The sequence below is a fragment of the Nelumbo nucifera genome, chromosome 3, assembly GCF_055504915.1.
Source record: "Nelumbo nucifera cultivar China Antique chromosome 3, China Antique-T2T, whole genome shotgun sequence".
NCBI lineage: Eukaryota > Viridiplantae > Streptophyta > Magnoliopsida > Proteales > Nelumbonaceae > Nelumbo > Nelumbo nucifera.
Window position 1 is genome coordinate 20,126,805 of NC_142651.1, and position 15,704 is coordinate 20,142,508.

The window sequence follows — 15,704 nt, forward strand, 5'->3', positions numbered from 1 at the left end:
TTCATCGTAGAAATTATTAAGCTTTTTAACGTCACTATCAATCAGCTACACCTGAACTCCATCCGTACTATTGTTGGTACGATCTCGCTCTTCCACGAGTATAACCGACCTCTCACTCTAGACATCTTTAGCTCAATTTGTTCCATTAAGAAAAATTCTTCTTGCCTGTTCGGCGACACCCGACAGAGCTACTATATCTCACCTTGCCTCGGGTTCAAGGTCCTATTCGGTAACCCAAACAAGGTATCGGCCTGGAAGAGAAAGTATTTTTTTGTTCGGAACCCCAAAGGATGGCCATTCCCGACTCACTGGCAAGTGGCCATTAAGGACCCCGAGGTGAGGTTGGATGTAGAGACCAGGGCGGTCATCCATTCTTGGAAGGACCTTGGCCTTGAGATGGAAGATTTTCTAGCCGAGGAGAAGCTTGCGCGAGCTGGGCTGAGTCCTCCTAGTAGACCTCTACCTCGGCACACACATTACTTCTCCCTTTTTTTCTTTTTGCACTTACTTTAGTTCGTAGCTGATTGGAAAAAATTCTCTTTTTCTTCTCTTTTGTAGGAGCTATGACGGGTGTCAACGCCGCTAACCTCTTAAAGAGTGTTTAGAAGGGGAAGAAGAGAAAGGCTTCGAAAAGGTCCCATCGAGAGGAGGCTACCTCTTCGGTTCCTGCCGAACCCGAGGTCGTAGTGCCAGAGCCAACCTCTGTTGAGTTCCCAGGGGAGGAGGTTCGTTCCTAGCCTCCGGTTGTTGACCTGGAAGAAGATCAGGATGAGGAGACCCCACCTCACGAGCCCGAAAATACTTCAGTGCCTGAGCCTCAGCAAAGGAAAGCATAATGACTCCGAGGCTCAAGCTCCTTAAGAGCAAAGATGCAGTGTTTCCTACGGAGGTCACGGAGTGCGCTAATATGCCAACAAGCCAACTCGGAAGAAGAACAACTAGCTACTGTATGGTGGTAAGTAACCTGCCTCTTCGTTTATTTTCTTATCATTTTGTCAATGATACTTACGCTTGCTTTCTTTTTTAGGTGAACTCTGCTATCCATTCTATCCATTCGCTAGTCTATTAATCTGAGATCCGCTTGAAGTGAACTCGAGAGGCCGAAAAGAACGCTTGGAAGCTTTACCGCAAGCTAGACTTAGCTCGGGGTGAAATTCTTAAGGCAAAAAAGGGAGCTCGAAGCTAGGAGGAGCTGATTCTACTGCTAACGGAGGAAAAGAAGAAGCTCAAGGGGGAGAAGGAAGCTCTCCACCAGGAGAATAAAAACCTTGAGGCAATGATTAAGGAGTGCACCGAAATCTTCAACACCGCAATTTAGGAGGCAAGGATTCAGGAGAGATCGTGCCATCAAGGAGTTCAAGGAGTCCCCCGAGTTTCACAACCTCCAGGTCGAGTATGGTTTCGGCTCGTACCGGTCGGGCTTCAAGCTCTACAAGTGGTTGGTGCGACAGAAGTTCCCCAAGCTCGACCTCGGATCCATTTCCATGTCTTCCGTTACACCATAGATGGCGAAGGAGGCTGACGAGGAACCTGACTCCTCCGAGGGAGAAAGTGATGACGAACTTCTCGAAGCAAGACCGTTAGAGGAGGCAGGTCGAGACGACGTGGAGGACCACATGGAGACCGACCTACCTGCTGGAGGAGATTTTGAAAAATCTGATGTTTGAACATACCTCTTTTCCTGAACCCCTCATATATAGTGTATGTCTCGGGCCTCCGAGTTCGGTTATAGTAATAGTTGCCATGTACTCGGAACTTTTTGTTAATAAAGCATAATGATTAAAAAAGTCTTATGTGTGCAAAAAAAATCTTGTGAAAAAATCTTTCTAAGTAAAAATTTTTCTAAGTGTCGGTTATCCCAAAGTGCCAAGCTAGTGAGTTGGACTCTAGGTAGGAATAGCCTTGTATTGTTGTACGCCGAGGTGGATAGACACTATAGGGTATACACCCGACTTGTCTATGCACGGGTTACTTACTTGCGTAAGCCGAAGAGGCGATTGGGAGTCGTTGTGCCTATGCCGAAGAGGTGACTAGGACTTATTGTAGTGCCGAGATCTTTGGTCAGCTCGACACCGTAGCCCTTAGGCTTCTTGGAGTGACTCACAGTCCTCTCTCTAATTCGTCGTCTTTTTTGACAAGTTCGGTTATCCTATGGACTTAGAGAAATTTTACCTTGGAGCCATGGGCTCATAAGTAGTACCTTCTTAGGTTACCGATGTTCCATGCTCGAGGTACATGCTTCCCTTCCAAAGTCTCGAGTTCATATGTGCCTTCCCCGAACACCCGCCTTATACGGTACAGACCTTCCCAGTTCGGTCCGAGCTTACCTACGCCGGGCTCAGGTACCATAACTTTTCGGAGAACCAGGTTGCTAACAAGGAACAATCGTTTCCTGACCTGAGCGTTATAGTACCGAGCTACTCTCTACTGGTAGGTCGCGGTCCAAATATAGGCCAGGTCTCACACCTCCTCTACCAGGTCCAGGTTGGTACGAAACTCGTCATCGTTTGTTTCCTCATCATAGGCCTCAAATTGCAATGTGGGTACCATGATCTCTGCTGGGAGCACCACCTCTATGCCATACGTGAGGTTGAAAGGGGTCTTACTCGTCGCGGTCTTGATAGTAGTTCGGTAAGCCCAAAGGACACTGGGCAGTTCGTCCACCCACAATCCCTTTGCTCGAGCTAAGCGAGCTTTCAATCCGTGAAATATCGCCCTATTAGTTACTTCTGCTTGTCCGTTCGCTTGGGGGTGTGCCACCGAAGTGAAGTTTTGCTGAATCCCCATCTCGACACACTAGTTTTGAAATTTAACATCTTCGAACTACTTCCCATTGTCGGATATCAACACCTGGGGTAGTACAAAGTGACATACTATGCTTTTCCAGAAGAAATTCTGTATGTTACGGGTTGTGATTGTTAACAGGGGTTCGACTTCCACCCACTTCGTAAAATAATCTACTACTACAACCAAGAACATCCTCTGCCTTGTTGCTGGCGGGAAAGGACCAAGGATGTCGATTTCCCACTACGCGAAGGGCCACGGGCTGGTGAGGTATTTCAAATCAGCAGCAGGTTGATGGTGGATATTGGCATGCCTTTGACATTTATCACACTTTTTGACGAGCTCGAGTGCATCTACTTTCATTGTAGGCCAATAATAGCCTTGCCTTAACACTTTCTATGCGAGGGCTCTAGCCCCCAAGTGTCCACCGCACAAGCCTTCATGGGTGTAGCAAAGTACGTGCTCAACTTCTGAGGGTCGCAGGTAGCGCAGGTAAGGGAGCGTGAAGGATCTTCTGTACAGTTGTCCGTCTATGAGGACGTACTTGGATGACTGACGCACTACCCTCCGAGCCGCATTGCATTTTGCAAGTAGGGTCTCGTGGAGCAGATAACCAGCGAGCGGGTTAATCCAGCTCGGTTCCGCATGCGACAAGGGAACGACCTCTTCTGCCCCCCCAAGAATGTTGGGCCAAGGTAAGTCCTCTATGTACACAGTTCGCATAGCGTTGTCACTCGTGCTCGCTAGACGTGACAAGGCATTGGCCTTAGCGTTCTCGGACCTTGGAATTTGCCTGATAAAGCAGGAGATGAAGCTATGCAGGATCTCTTTGACTTTGGCCAGGTAAGCTGCCATAGTTGGGTTGCAGGCTTTGTACTCGCTAGTGACTTGGTTGACCACTAGTTGTGAATCGCTACATACGATGAGGTGCTTTTTTTTTTTATTTCCCTTGCTAAGGTCAGTCCGGCGATCAGCGCTTCATACTCTGCCTCGTTGTTCGATGCCTCGAATCCAAACCGGGGAGCATACCCCGGCTTTACCTCGCTTGGGCCGTACAGTATCAGTCTTGCACCGCTTCCCCGCTGGTTGGATGAGCCGTCAACGTGGAGGATCCAGGGCTCCTCATCCCAGGTAGGTACCACTCTGATTGGGCCTAGTGCCACACTGGTTGACGCTCTCATCGTGTGAGCGAGCTCGATCAATTCGTGGGTCGTTGCGCCGGACGTGCACTCTGCTACGAAGTCCGCCAAGACCTGGGCTTTGGCTGCTGGTCGTGGCTTATACCGGATATCGTATTCGCTCAACTCAATAGACCACTTCGTTAATTTTCCAGACACCTCGGGCTTAAGCAGAATCTACCTCAGGGGTTTGTTGGTAAGAACAACGATAGTGTGGGCTTGGAAGTATGGGCGAAGTTTCCGGGCTGCTATGACCAACGCGCAAGCTAGTTTCTCGATCTCTGGATACCTAGTCTCTGCATCCTGCAAAACTTTACTAACATAGTAGATGGGTCGTTGGACCCGATCTACTTCTTTGATCAGTACCGAACTAACTACTTTGTCACTTGCAGAGAGCTTACACTCTTTGGTCCATTCGAAGTTTTGCTTTTTTTTATAGCTTTAAAAAGGGTAGGCATCGGTCTGCCAATTTAGACATGAAGCGGCTTAGGGCAGCTATCCGGCCAGTTAGCCTCTGGACTTCTTTTATCTTCCGGGGTTGTCTCATATCTAGGATCGCCTTTATTTTTTCTGGGTTGGTCTCGATGCCACGTCAGTTGACAATATAGCCAAGGAATTTACCCGAAGTGACTCTGAAGACGCATTTATTCGGATTTAATTTCATGTTATATCTTCTTAAAATTTGAAAAACATCATTTAAATAATTCAACAAAGAGTTTGAAAACTGGGTCTTCACGACCATGTCATCAACATAACATTCTACTTTATTTCCGATCAATGGCTTAAAAACTTTGTTTACAAGGCACTGGAATATTGCCCCAGCATTTTTCAATCCAAAGGGCATGACCTTGTAACAATATAGCCCGAGCTCAGTTATGAAAGCGGTCTTGTCTTCGTCAGCGGGATCCATCCTAATCTGTTTGTTACCGGAATAGGCGTCCATGAAATTCAGCAATGGGAAGTAGTCTTTCGGGCAGGCTCTGTTCAAGTCGGTGTAGTTGACGCACATGCGCCACTTGCCATTGGCCTTTTTCACCAAAACTAGGTTGGCCACCCAGCTGGGGTAATGGACTTCTCTGATGAAGTCTACCGCGAGGAGATTCCCGACCTATCGACTACCCTCCAACGTTTCAGGGCGAGGTTGCATTTCTTTTGTCTTACTAGCCTGACTAAATGGTCGACATTAAGCTTGTAAGTTATAATTTTTGGATCAATCCCAGGCATCTCTGCCGCAAACCAAGCAAAAATATCTAAATTTTCAAGTAAGAAACTTACTATCTGGGTTCAAAGTGATTCGTTGATCGAGGCACCAATCTAAAGAGTTTTGGATGGTTCGGTGGCAGAGACTGGTATGCGGACCGTTTCTTCTTTTGGGGCAGCTCGCTCGTCAGTATACTTCGCCGGTTGCTCAAGTTCAACGTCCTCTGCCAGCTTTGCTTTTCCTTTCAAAGTAGCCACGTAGCACTTGCAGGATTCGAGCTGGTCACCTCGCACAACTCCACCCCGTAGTCAGTTGGGAACTTCATCGCTAAGTAGTAAGTGGACACTATCACACGCAAAACGTGCATGATATGCCGACCTACTATCGCATTGTAGGGGGAGGGAGTCGTGATTACCAAGAACGTGTGCTCAAATCGTAAAATGTTTGGCCACGTGCCGGCTTCCACAAGTATTGTGATTCGACCAAGAGGTCTGACCTCCTCGCCACTGAACCCTATCAAAGGTGTATCTGCCAGTTTCAGTTCGCTTTACTGTAACTATAATTTGTCGAATGTCTCCTTGAAGAGTATGTCTGCTGAACTGCCTGAGTCTACTAAGATGCGTTTCACCTCGAAGTCGTTGATCCTTAGCTTCATTACTAAAGCATCATCATGCGGGTACTGGATCCCGCGCGCATCGTCCCCTGTGAAGTAGATCGGTTCTTCAAGCCGAGGTCGCTTTGGCGAGTTTTCACCTTCGTTTTCTAATTCGCGGACCGAGGTCCTCACAGTTGTTGATGTACATCCGGCAATGATGGACCCACCGATGATCATATTGATCACTCCACAGACTGGCCTTTCCTCTGATAGTTGTTGAGGTGGCTGCTCATTCTTCCTGCTAGTCTTACGGTCATTCCTCCTCTGGTCGCCCTGTCAGCCTGCTTGCCCCCTCTCTTCTCGCAGTATGTAATTCTTCAGGTACCCGCGACGAATAAGTTCCTCGATCTCATCGTGGATATTCCTGTAATTCTCCGTGTTGTGTCCATGATCTTGGTGGAAATGGCAGTAGACATTCGTGTTTCTTGTTGCTGGGTCTCCCCTTAACCTGGGAGGCCATTTAATGAAGGAGAAATCCTTAATAGCCATTAAGATCTCTCCTCGCTTAGCATTCAAAGGTGTATAGTTTATTCTCTCCACTGGCAAGGTCCTGGAACGCCAACCTGGCTTGTGCCCGCGCGAAGGGGACCGACTTCTTGACTTGCTTCTTCCCCTGCTCGGGGACTTGCTCTTCTTTCTTTTTTGTTCACCATTGCTCATCCCTTCATTCTCTCTCTTCCTCTTTTCCGCTGGTAGATTGTCAATTTTTTGGTTGATCTCCTCGTCGATATCTTTTGGTTTGTTGGCTACCACGTGCCACTTGAACTCTTTATGGGTGATTACTTTCTTTGCCGCAGTGAGTCGTACCGCTGGATCGAGGTCCGGTATTTGCAAGCAAGTATCATTGAAGCGCTTTATGTAGCTTCTAATTGATTCCCCTTCCCTCTAAACCACGTTCAGAAGGCTTTCTTGCAACTTCAGGCATTTCTTGTTGGTAATGAAATGCGCAATAAACAAATCAGCAAATTGTGACCAGCTTTTGATGGAGCCCGACGCGAGGTTCCGATACCAGGTTCGGACTACCCCTCTGAACGTAGTGGAGAAGGCCACACACATGCAGGATTCGTCAGCCCCACCTAGGTGCATCTGAGACTGGAAAGAATCCACATGATCGTTGGGGTCAAACGACTCGTAATACTTATCTAACGGGGGTACCTTGAAGTCTTTCGGCGTCGGGGTTGCTAGAGGCTCGGGAGATAGAGGAGATGACCAGCAAAGCAAGGAAGGCAATCTTCGTTGCCACCGAGCTCACTTCTTCCTTTTCTTTAGTTTGCTCTGCTTGTTGGCTTGGCTTCGCTGGCAAACTATTTCTGGCCAAGGAGTGACGTATCTTGCGGTGCCGCTGTTGCTACTTCTTCACCGGCTCAGCGTTGGTGCTGCTGACTTCGGTCTGATCTGGTATCTCAACATCATTATGGACATTGTCGCGAAGTGTATCCTGGTTCCTTCTTGCCGGGTTCTCCTAGTTATGGAGTTTGTACCGGCTATCACGAGGCACCGAGGGGTTCAGCCTCGAGTTCGCACCTCGAACTCCGAGCTGGTTGTTATCTCCTCGCGATTCGTTGTTTTCCTGCTGGGAGTGCCACGCTGGATTGGCCCTATTGAGTTGACTATCCTCGGGCCTGTTTCTAAAATTTCCTTGTGAGACTGGAGGAGTGTGCTGACTGTCTCTCCTCCCACGGGGCGAAACCTGACCCCTGGGAGGAACTGGCACCTGCGAGGTCCCCTCACCCCGATAGGGGGATCGGTGGACGTTCTAGCTAGTTCCAGGCCGGTTCTGATTCTGGCCCTGGCGTAACCCTGGGTGTCGGGGTGGAATTGGCTGTTGGTTCGGCTGATACTACTGCTGTTGATACTACTGGTACAGGTAGTACTGCTGAAACTATTGGAACTGTTGGACTACTGCATCTGGATCTGTATTGTTTGGACGCACTGAACGAGGTCATGGAATTGGGAGTGCTCGATTCCAAGGGGACAACAGATGGCTCAGAGAAAGTTATGCCCACTGGGGGAAGCGGGACGCTCACTTGCGTAGTGCATTGCAGTACAGACAGTGATGGGATCCCTGAAACTGTAAGGGGAATAGTAAACTAGCCGATGCATATAGTGGGACCTTGGGGGAAGGTTGATTGCTGATCTTGCCCCCCGGTGACGTTCATCTCGATGCTTTTCCCGATGTTGCTAGAAGAATCCATTGAGATAAATCGAAAGCTAGAATTGCAACTGAAATTGGGATGACCTTTTGATCAGTTCCCACAGACAACGCCAATTGATGGTGCACGATCTGGATACTCCTAGCTGGAAGATGATCCGAACACTAGTTGCGTGGCGAGCTGGACCAAGCTGCAAGATAATAGATCAGAGAACCCAGGGTGGCTAACCCGGCGAGGTCGCTCCGATGCTTAAGTCAGTACTATATTACGGATGCGAGTTGAATACTTGAATGCTTGAGTGCTAGTGAGTAAATAATCGCGCGTACCTTTGCCTTGGGGTTTGATGTCCTTATATAGTGGAGTAGTCGTGGATCTTACGAAAAAGCTCCGGGATCTCCGGGCTGCGTAGATAAGATCTGTTCCATTTTTGAAGGAGAGCAATGTGTTAGTTGATAAGGTTTATCGTTTTCCTCCGATTTGGGTAGAGTGAGGATGAGTCTCGTCGTGATCCCGAGAAATTCGGGGTCCGTTGGGGAGGCTTCTGGAGTCGATTATGTGGCGCTTCGGCTCTTTAGCTCCGAATTGGTACTTTGGTTCTTTAGCCCTGAACTGAAGTGGGTGTCGATGTGCCTTTATGCCAAGGTGGTTTTGGGCCGAGGTGACTGAATACCCGAGCTCTAATTGTTGCGGACTGGGTTCCTTTGGCTGAGTTATCACCCCTCTAGTAGATCGCATCCACGTGACCTCTTTTTACTAAGTCATGCCAAATCACCCTTCATCATAACTCAAATTCGATAGAAAACCAAGAGACATGAGACATACCAAGATACAAAGAGAGAAAGAGAGAGAGAGAGAGAGAGAGAGAGGTTCAATCACTTGGATCAACGACGGTTGTTCATCCAAAAACAAATCAGTAGTAGGTTGCTACTTGCCATGATAGGTATAAACTGATCCTAAAACGTAGATTTTAATTAGGGAAAATCTATGATGCGGAAGAGATATGGTATGGGAAGAGTTTTGACCAATCAAAACTCACCAATGAATTTTGATAAATAATACCTGATTGTCTACCACATTTATGATTCGAACTGACTGGTAAGAAGTTTTTCAGATATCATATATTTTTCATATCATAGTCGAACCCTTTTAATTATTTATTACCAGCATTTTCGAAACAATAAGTGAGTGTTTGGCATTGGCTGAATTTCTAGTTTTAGTGTTTACACTTAATTTGGAAATTGAACTGTTTTGGCAAACGATACATATTATTTTGAATATATAGAAGCCACTGGATTCCAATAGGCACCACATAAGACACTCAAAGTAGAAAAACCCCTGTTGGGAAAACTACTTTTTGAATCTTCCTCCAACACCTCTGAGCACATAATTATATGTAAATTCTATGTAAATGATAGAACAAACACTTAGAAATTGATTTTGCCCAACAAAACGGATCTTTGGAAGGCAAAACCAAAATGCCTATGTATTGCCTAACTGGACTTCAAGTACAAATACAATCCAGCCAAACACCATCTAGGCTATGTTTGGTTTCATGGGTGTTTATTGGAAAAACATTGTCACATCTTGCAAGGTTCAAAGTATCGATACGTATCAGTCTGTACGTATCGTGCCGATGGCTTACTGATACGCCCCTTCGGGGTTTGTTTCGGGTCAGCCACCAGTTCAGAGGGTAGCCAGGCCTTAAACCAACCCCTCTGAACCGGTTTTGAAAAAATAAATAAAACTAAAAAAAATGTACCAACTCAAGCCAATACGCCGGTAAACATTGTTTGGTTTATTGTGCATGAAACTATTGCTTGGTTTCAACATTTGTCAAATGAACATTAAAAAACAGAAACACATGGATTTTATGTGTATGCCTCAATTTTTATTGAAATGAAATGTTTACGTGGAGCATTATAAGCTGAGGTGGAAGATAGCTTTATAGGGTGTTACATGAAATTCCTACAACCAAGCAATAAAATCAATAAGACTCAGTTTGGAAAGAGTACAAATACAAATATGTACAGTGCAAATACTTAGAAAATAATACAAAATATAAGGTTTTGCACTCTACAGTCTACACATTTGCATTTGTACTCCTTCCAAACTAAGCCTAAATGTTTAAAGTAACGCTTTTCAATTAAATATTTATCTAAGAAACACTCACGAAACCAAACGCATACCTAGTTGTATTTGATAGCATTGCTGTTTTTACCTGAAACTTTTTTGCGTTTATGGAATACAAATCAGTGAGACATGTGTTGTTACATATCTCTCAGCCCAGTCCAACTTTCAGGTAGAATTATAAGATTTCACCCCAGGAAGCAAGAAATTATGTTTTTTTTTTTTTTTTTTTTTATAGAATAACTAAGGTGCTACATAAGCCTGGGGGTAGCGCGTTCCCAGAAATCACAAAAACAAATAAACTCCAAGTCCCAAGGAAGAGACATACATTCAAGGAAAACACAATCTGAATTCGAAGAGAGAGCCAAATTTGCAACCCTATTAGCTGCCTGGTTGGCTTCCCTATAAACATGTCTGTATCTTAATCCACTACTAAACTTATCCTTGCACAACAGACGATCAGCCACAATGTTTCTCAGGTTCCAAGGAGGAGTAGTCCCTTTGAGGCAGACAATCAACCACAAATTATGTTCTGTTTCAACTATAAACATCATCAAATAACAGTTGTATGTCAATTTGTGTTGATCAACAAAAAAAAAAAAAAAGTCATGTAGAAACATCAATAATACCAAACACGCCGAGTCCAACTTGGATTGTGGATTGGGCCGACCAAAACTGCAACCCACTAGACTACCACTAGTAGCCCATTTGCAGCCCAAGAGGGGATGGACAATGACTGCACTAGAATAAGGATTGAGAGATGCATCACAAACTTCTTTCACACGTCTTGCTTTTGAAGAAATAATTAGGGCCCGTTTGGTTCATAGGAATAGAGGTCTGGAATCAGAATTGGAATGAAGCATTCTGATTTCAATTGTTTGGTTGGGCGGAATCGGATTTCCTCTCTCTCCCTTGAGAATGAAATCTCATTCCATCTAATTCCTGTTTGAATCAAACAGACTATGAGAAAGGATCATTCCATTTCCAATCCCAAAGGATTTTGATTTCAACTCCAATTACGAACCAAACAGACCCTTAGTGTTGCCGACTTCCTACCTACCTTGATCGGCCCTTGTCTTCTAAAATCTCAAATTCGAATGAAATCCCACAACGAATCGAAGACAGCTTCTCTCTCAGAATGGTCCATAATACGGCAATGATATAAGGCATTTTATGTCTAGTTCCAACAAATCACGTGGTGAAGTGATTAGTCGTTGAATTTAAGTAGCAAGTAGCAACGAATCCATAAAATGAATCTTTCTTAGAACAGACAATGACAACTGACATAACTAGTTTACCGGAAAGATCTAAGCCGGAGCCTGGGTGAGCAGCCCGTGTCAACGTTCTGTCTTCGACAACATAAAACGAGGGTCTATTATATTACTACAGAGCTTTAAGGAAATAATGAAATATTTCTCTTTTGATTTTCCATTTTTTAGGTTCATGAGGTTAAGCAACGGGGCTAGCCCATCCCCATACCTATAAGTCTATATAATTCTATAACTAGGGGTGACCATTTTTACCAGCCCAAAAAAATGGACTTTGGCCTAGATTGTAAAAGGATTGAATAAAGTCGGATATGGGTAGATTTCAATTTGATTTGTTTATTTTTTGGTTAGAATTAAATCTCACCTTTGGAATTATAGTGGAATCAATTCTAGTCGGACTGCAATCAGATATTGAATAGCATTAATAAATTAAGTTAAACTCAATATGATCAAAATATTTTGTATTATCAATAAGATGAACTAAAAATAACTTTGATATTGAATATTATGGAACAAAATGAAACTTGCTTGAACTTGAATATATGACTCTGTTCAAAAAGTGTAGCATTCTAACCATTTTTACTAATAAGTAGAATATAAATCTTATGTATACATAAGCATACATATTTAAATTGAATTTTGAATCAGATAAGAATTGATCCACATTTGATTCAATTATAATTAGATCAAATTGGAATTTAACTTAGAACAAAGTGACACCATTTGCAGGCCTAGTTTCATTATCTTATTTTAGGTATCAACTATCAAGGATGATAGGATGATACCGTATAATCTAATTGAGCAATATTATTTAGAGTTTCATCATCTAAGCCTTATCCCAACCATATGGAGTTGGATACATGAATCCCATTTCACTATTTCGTTCTACCTAATGCCATATCCATTATTAAACCAAAGTTGCAGAGAATTTGATTCATAAATTACCAATAATTTTTAGAACTTTGTTTGCAGTGTGAAAATTTCATTTGCACCGACATAAATTCATGAGAGTGTAAATTCTGGTTTATTTTTGGCTTTGTCTTGTTTTCTTGTTAGAAGTAACATAGTAAGTCAAATGTTGTGATCCCCACCCTCTATGATAAATAATTGAAGTAGGAGGAAGGTGATACTCACCAATTTTTGTGATGCAAAATTTCCATTGTCAATGACTGCATACAACTATACAAGGATAACGCAAAGTAAAAGTTTTGTATCAGGTAGGACACAAGTAAATAGATGCAAAACTGAACCAATTACAAAATTTTTTTTATCACATTACAAACAAATAGAGACTTATGATTTAAATTCTTTTGAATTTACCTGATTTGCTTCCCCGTGGATATTCAAAAAGAAATTCCTTATTGGCATGGAGCAATGAGCCTCATCATTACCGCATGCTTTGGATTCTTAAAGCATCGCCAACTATAGGGAGAGCGTCATATCATGGTCCTTTATCTAATAAATTATCAATATCTGTTTCTGTTCTACTGTAAATTAAAAATAAAAATAAAAAAGTGGATACTTTTTGTTACATTTAAAAAATGGTTTGATAAGGCAAGATGGGAGTGATTTGATTAGAATATCAACAAATTTATAAATTTTTAAAATTAAATATAAAAATATATACAATAAATAGGAATTTTTAATTTAATTTTAAAGAATTTTAGTACTAGAATGATCATTCAGTCTAAGGTAAGAATTCATAAACTCAAAGTACAATTGGTGTAGGTGACAGTTTAGAATTAATGTAAATTTACAGGCGGGTATATATGCATAGAATATGGGTTTTTAACCTTTTAAATGTTTATAGATTTACAGGAAATTTAGAAATTTGTATTAGGCATGTCCGTAATTTTCCGAGAATGATACACGTGTATGTATACTGTATACTGGATTGGGTCAAATAAAATCCGAATTCAATCAAATAGTGGATTCATTGCTAAACAGATATCCAAATCTAAGTTAAATAAATGAAACTTGAATTAGAATTTGCTCCATTTAAGAGCCATGATACACAGACTCTCCGTGGTGTGCTCCATTTAAGAGCCATGCTCTGCCCCACGCCTTATTCCTCTATATCAAAAGTTAGAAATTCAATAGATTAAGTGGAAAAGTGCTCACCATCAAGGTGTACAGATCAACTTTGATGCATAAGTGGGTAGTAGCACAAACCACAATATTATCTCTATTGGCAAAACATTTGATGGCCTAATTATGAATGTCAAATATAAATCCATTGACAACCATGGACTACAATTGAGACCCACCTTATGACGAAAGTGATAGTAGACCAGAATGTTCGGATTGAGGGAGACTCTAAAAATGATATTGATTGCGTAAAGTACAAAATTACCCTTCTGTGAAATATAATCAACACAAGTCGGCACTTGTATACAAGAGTCTGATTGATGATGATAGTTGTTGAGATGGTCATTTGACATCTTTTTATTTCGAGTTCAAATTAGCTTCCCATAAGAGTGCGCCCCTCAACGTTTCACAGCACATTCTTGTTGTGTATTGGAAATATTTCTAGTTTTTTTTTTTTTCTGTAAATCATTTCTAGTATTATCATCCGGAGATGTTCCAAATACAGTAGGAGGTGTTGTGGGACACTGTGGGGTGCAGTCTTGTCGAGGGCTGATTTGATCTTTTTTTTTTCCTTTCAAACTCTTAAATGGGTGGTTGAACTATTAATCTGTTCAATCAGAACAATAAATTTTAATTGTTTTTTTTTTATTTTAATTAATTATTATTATTTTTAAATTGCATTAAATCATCTGTCCAGATCAGATAATCAAACGGGAGAATGACGGTTCAGCTCAAGGTCAGAATTTTTAGGCCCAAAGTATAATTGGGGTAGGTATCAACTCAAAATTGATGTCAATTCACGAGCGGTCATTGATGTATAGAATAGAGGGTTTTGACATTTTGAATATTTATAGATCTGTAGTAAAATTCAGAAATCTGCATTGTACATGTTCATACTTGTCCGACAACCAAACCATGTTTGGTGTCATAATAGAGAAATAAAAAGTTAGAGAAAAAATTGCAGGGAGAATTTTGGCAACTCTCACTTTAAACCTCAAGTTAACTTGCCACGTAAGAATTCTTGCTTTTTTTTTTGGGTAGAGGTAAGAATTCTTGCCACCCCACCCCGGCACCCCCCAAAGAAAAAAATAAATAAATCCTCGAAGGACTGGACGAGGCTATTTTTGTCTTTTCAAAATATGTTGGGCTGCCCACGAAGAATATGACCAACCCAGGACATAATACCTATTGAGATTAGGTCGCGTGCATGCTCGTCATGCGCGAGCGCGTGAGGCCCATACATGATGGACCAGGAAACGTGTTCATATATAGATTGATTCCAAATGCATGCGAAGTGACTGACATACCCCTGTCTTTGGGAAAGATTGACATGCCTTGCCGTTTTTCTCTTCTTCTTCCATTTCCATGAAAACATTGAAAAGAAGGACATGACAAAGAATCAGTGAATCACTAATTCACTGCAACACGTTAGTAGTTTCCATCACTACGTGTCACATGTAAACATCACCTTAGCTTTTGCTGAGCGCATGATGTACGACTGTGGTCCCACGATCAAAGGCTCCCCCACCCTCACCCCGAATGATCTGGACCATCCAAAAGAAAAGAGAAGGGCATGATCCAAGTATAATGACGCATTAAAGAAGGGGGTGGCCCACCAACAATACAAAGGATTAAAAATCTAGGTGTCAGTGCACCTAGGCAGCCCATGATCTGAAGGAAAATGACCTTAGATCTTCCGTGATGCAAATGGAGATGTGGACAAATTAACGTGGTTATATCAATAGTCAGCGGGTGGCTTGGTGAGGGGCGTCACTGACATTGATAGAACTTGGGAGAGGATTAATAAACCAAGGGAGCAAGGGGAAGGAAGCATGGGTATGGGAGAATTTATGTCAAAGTTGCTCGATGAAATGCCAAACCGTGGGATTGTGTTGTTTGATTTTACTTGAGAAGAGATGAAATAAATAGGTGGTGGTGGTGGGTGGTAGCAAAAATAGGTGCAGAGGCCGGTCACCGGTGGAGAAAAGAATCTAGGGTTGTCTCATAAAATACGCAATTGCATCCGACCCGGATTGAACAGTTGGACCTTTATCTGGAGACCCTTTTCCCCTTAGCTTTCTTGTTTTGATAGAGATGAAAGGTTTGTTGCCTTGTTGGTCCCATCTGGGAAGTCAGTTTGAGAACAAAATGCCCAATTTGGGTACAGCCCAGGACCTAATTTACTTCAATCCTAACCCTAAGGTTTCAATCCTGACCCAGTCCAGCCATGAGATTAGGATAATTAGATTG